This window comes from Suncus etruscus, chromosome X (assembly GCF_024139225.1).
Source record: "Suncus etruscus isolate mSunEtr1 chromosome X, mSunEtr1.pri.cur, whole genome shotgun sequence".
Lineage (NCBI taxonomy): Eukaryota > Metazoa > Chordata > Mammalia > Eulipotyphla > Soricidae > Suncus > Suncus etruscus.
The window spans coordinates 121,025,212-121,030,369 of NC_064868.1; the positions used below are offsets into that span (position 1 = coordinate 121,025,212).

A 5,158-nucleotide genomic window follows, 5' to 3' on the forward strand; every position below is an offset into this window, starting at 1 on the left:
CAGGAGTGATAGAGCACCGAGCCAGAAATAGTCTCTGAGCACTGTTGAGTGTGGCTTGTAAGAAATTCCACCACACAACCCTAACCTATATATGCTCACCCTACAAAATCAGGGGTCACTCCTGAGTACTTCCAGTTGGGGTGACAGTTAAATGATCATTTTCCAATTACTTTTGGTGAATCCTCGCATTGGTCTGTCTTCTGGTTTAGAAATACGTGTCTAGTATTCTGTGTTACGGGAATCTGCAGAGTTCACAAATATTGATAAACGCAAACATTGTTTTCTCATCACGTTTTAGGCAAATGCAAAAAAAAGAAGTCTATCAATGTGCAGCAGGGTAAAAGAGAAAAGGTAAGTGTTTCCCAAATGCTTGTGACAAAATCTTCATTGTGGTTTTAAAGTCAGGTTAAACTAGAGCACCGTAAGCTCTTCTGCCTAAGTTTTCTGATCACTGTAGCACCAGGTACTATATTGTGCCAACCTGTCGGTAGGCAGGGATCAACTTTTTTCCCTTTAATTTGTGCAGGACTTGTTCTCCCCAGTTGATGACTGGGAAGGATCGTGTTACAGAATGATAGATGACTAGAGTCACTTTATCCTGCCCCAACAATGCTAAAACAGGAAATGAGCAACTGCCATATGTGAAAAGTGTCAGACAGGAACAAAAGCATAGCCATGGGAAAGAAAGAAAAAGCCAGGGGGAAGATTAGCATGAACATGAGGGTTTGGGGAGTTTTCTCTTTTCTGTTTGAATTTCCTCTTGAGTCTTATATGTGGTTTCTTCAGCGCAATCTATGCTTTCTTTGAATTTTTAATTCTTTTTTCATATAATTTATATTTTGATCATACTGGCTTACATATTATTGACAATAATATTTAGGTACATATTAACATAAAATCAGGGGATTCCCATCACCAAATTGTCCTCCCTACACCTCCGTTCCCATCCTACCTCCCTTATCCCCCCCTCACCCCCAGGGCTACTAGAATACGTGGTCCCCTCTGTGCCTAGCTTACTACTTACTGGTTTTACACCTGTTTGGTCTTGGTACCTTCCTTATTTCCCCCCACTAACTGGGAGGCAGGACTAGATAGTTCAAATTATGTGGTTTTGTTTGAAGAAGAGAAAAATAATAAACTGGGGTAAAAATCAAATACACTGAAAATAGGCAGAGTCCTTTGAGGCGCTCATCCTCGGTTTGAGAGACAAAGGAGAAAAGAAGGTGAAACACACCAACAGTACAAAAAGAAGTGTCAAATAAAATACTCAGTGAGCACTCCCAACTATAAAGATAAGAACCACATAAAAGCCTTGGTCTTGAGATAAAAAACATGGCAGAGCATATAAAGAAAGAAAAGAAAAGATGAAAAAAATAAATATAAATGGAGACAACAAACTTCAATAACCACACCAAACAAAGAAATCGACAAAAACTAGATGATATATAAATAAAAATTATTTTGTGCTTTTTGCCTTTTTTTCTCCTCCTGCACAGGCACAGTAAATATTGGGGTCATTCGAAAAGGAATTTCCTTGGCCTAAGAGATACAGGGTTTCTCCACCCTTGGAGTAGAATGTGACCTGTTTCTGTTTTCTTCTCTTTCCACCCCCAAATACACAGGCTTTCTTTGAATTTTATGAGGATCCTCCATATTTCTTCTCTCAAATCCTTTTCTGAAAAGCTAAATAAGAGGTTGACAGTTTTTCGGGTCATCAGAGCTGACATCTTCATTCGCTATGCATTGTGTTGGCCTGTGTTTTTTTCCCCATTATCCTTTCTGCTGTGTGATGATTTTTGCATGTCTGCTAGGGTTCATTGACTAGGAGATGAGCGCAGCTACAGAGTGAATCAGAGTGGCCAGACTCCTCTTGGTTGACCCTTCTTGGGCGGTTCCAGCTCACCTCCAATCCTGTGGCTCTGTACACGTTTCTGGGCGGAGTTGGTCCCAAATACACAGCAGTAGGTTGAGGCTGCAGTAGCTTGAAAGGCAGTCAGTTGAGATCTCAAAATATATCATTTTAAAAGAGTGAACATATCAAGTGATAAGCACATCAACAGGTGTTCCCTCATGCACTGAAAAACAAGTGTTTTTTGGTGGGAGAGGGTATTTGGTCACACCCAGCAGTGATTAGGACTTACTCCTAAATCCGTGCTCAGGTATATCTCCTAATGATGCTTGGGAACCATGTGGGTTTACAAGGATCAAACCCAGGTCTTTTTTGTGCAAGGCAAGTATATTAAGTGCTATTCTTACACTCTTTTTTTTTTGGTCACACCTGGTGGTGCTCAGGGGTTACTCCTGGCTGTCTGCTCAGAAATATCTCCTGGCAAGCACGGGGGAGCATATGGGACACCGGGATTCAAACCAACCACCTTTGATCCTGGATCGGCTGCTTGCAAGGCAAACACCACTGTGCTATCTCTCCGGGCCCTATTCTAACACTCTTAACCTGTGGAGAATAATGTGAAAGGATCGAGGTTCTAGACAAGGGTTACAGTCGTGTACTTGATACTCCTAAGAACCTTAATTTTTCTCTAAAATTTCTATGCATAGGTATCTCCAATAATTTTTGAAATTCTACTTAAAATCATGCATGTAAAAGCACAATGTTAATGTCAAGTAATTTAAAAACATGTTATGTTTTTATGTGTAACTCGCATTGAAGAAAATGGCTCGGAAAATAGTAAGTGAGGAATCGACAGGAACTTGCCATCTGAATACGAGTGTCCTGATGCACGCCAGGAAACCACTGTCCTCTCCTTGTGAAGCTAGTACCTCAAGACAGGTCTCTAAACCTAATCTGGGTAAGAGGTCATTTGGAACCTTGGATTGTTTTAAGTTTTCTACAAAGAATGTCCTTGTCCTATAGCATGAACTTTGAATTCTTCATGGTTTAAGCAAGACCTGTTAAAATTCTAAGGTTAATACTGGAATCTTAGAAAAGAACTAGATATTTACTGAATTCTAATTTGTAAAGACTATATCTTTTGATTGATTTTTGTTTACCTTTGGGACCCTGAGCAGTGCTCAGGTCTTATTTCTTACTCTGTGCATATGGAAAACTCCTGGAAGTACTTAGTGCATCCTATAGAGTGATGTGAATCAAGACAGGGTCAGCTATGTGCATAAAAGCACCCTTCAACTGTATTTTTGAGTAAAACAGTAGTCCATTTAGTGTTTGAAAGCATCAAATTTAATGTTTTAGGATAGACACATAAAGTTGTCAAGTAAATACCTCAGTGAAAACAGGAATCTTACTGTGTTTCCAGGCTTCCAGTCAATAAACAATAAAATATGTGTCTGAATATTACATTTCATCTTCAATCCCTTTTTGGATTTTGTGATGAAATTTTGGTTAACATTAGTGCTTAGGGACTTATACTGGCTTGGACCCAGGTGATGCTTCTAGGAGTCCTCTGGAAACTATATATTATTCAGCATTGTGAGCTTTCTACTCTTGAAAATAAACATCATGGGGCCTCCCTAACTGGAGCCTCTGGAATTCTTAAAAACTTGAAACTCTGGTTCAATGCTAAACCTTAGGATGTGTTGCTGCTTGGGCCCTGCAGTGCTAGAGATTACCTAGACTACCCTCTCTGTACTGAAGGACCTTTCAGATCACACTCTGGTGTTCCTTTCCTATACCCAATAGTACTCAGGGAACACATTGGATAGGGATTGTTTCTGGCTCACATCTGACAGTGTTTAGGGGAAACTCCTGGTTCAGTGCTCAAGGATCTATCTTGCAGGCTTGGGGACCATATGGGATGCTGGGAATAAGACCTGGTTCAGCTTCATGTAAGACAAATATTTTACATTTGACAATTGTTACTACCCCCTGGTAATGGAGATTGAATCCCAGTCAATTATAACTGAAATATCACTTTTACCCAGATTGAGCATTTTAAATGGAAATTTTGTTAGTAATGGGATACTAGGGAAGTGATTCAGTTAATGGTAGATTATTTATATCATATATATGAAATAAATAAGTGATTATTATATTGAATTATGCTGAGCTCAAGAGATAACTTGGTTTGCTCATGGTGAAACTAGGATTAGTCTCTTGCATCTCATAGTCCTCCAAACATCTTTAGGAGTAATTCTGTGTATAAAGCCAGAGATAAAACCTAAAACACACCAAAACTTGAAATAAGCACTTGCAATCAATGTGGGCTTCATTGTTCTGAACCAATAATTAAAAGATAGGAATCAGATGATATATAAGTACATAATTTTATGGAAGGATATTGAATATCTATTTGTGGAAAGTAAAGAAAGAAGCTAACAGTGCAGGACCTCATCCAACTCACTTCTATTCTTCTCCAACACAGAACTCTGTGTAATGCTTCCAAAGATGAGGATATATAACGTAGGAGAAAGGAAGTTCTGTCTGGTTCAGGAGTTCCGCCCTTCTGAGGATGAGAATTACCTGTGTAAGTATCCCGCCCCCTTTGGCTCACTTGTTACAATTCTTTTTCCTCAGATCAGATCCCAGTGATGTCAGTTCTGGGCTCTTCCAGCAGCTCTCTTTCATGTTCTACAGCAGGGATCCTCAAACTTTTTTTGTTTTTGTTTTTGTTTTCGGCCACACCCGTTTGATGCTCAGGGGTTACTCCTGGCTAAGCGCTCAGAAATTGCCTCTGGCTTGGGGGGACCATATGGGACGCCGGGGGATCGAACCGCAGTCCTTCCTTGGCTAGCGCTTGCAAGGCAGATACCTTACCTCTAGCGCCACCTCACCGGCCTCAAGATCCTCAAACTTTTTAGACAGAGACCAGTTCACTGTCCCTAAGACCTTGGAGAGCTGGACTACAGTTTAAAAAATAATAGTGTGTGCTCGCTTCAGCAGCACATATACTAAAATTGGAACGATACAGAGATGATTAGCATGGCCACTGTGCAAGGATGACACACAAATATTTGTGAAGCGTTCCATATTAAAAATAAATAAATAAATAAATAAATAAATAAATAATAGTGAACACAATTAGCTTTCAGGCTATAGTTTAAGGATCCCTTTCCAGACTGAGAAGCAAAGTTGAGAGACAGAGAGAAGGAGGGGAGTCATAGAGTGTGGCACACATCCCACTTATGCACAGTGTGAGCCTAGGACTCCTTCTAAGCAGGACAGGATGCCCAGCAGTCTGGATAA

The 5,158-nt window shown here is 40.1% G+C and overlaps 1 non-coding gene across 1 annotated transcript; it reads left to right on the forward strand.

The window, feature by feature from the left end:
* Positions 1-4,839: 4,839 nt before the first annotated feature.
* On the forward strand, positions 4,840-4,948 carry LOC126000292 (U6 spliceosomal RNA). The gene has a single exon (XR_007492644.1). It is a non-coding gene; the product is annotated as a U6 spliceosomal RNA (small nuclear RNA).
* The last annotated feature ends 210 nt before the right edge of the window (positions 4,949-5,158 follow it).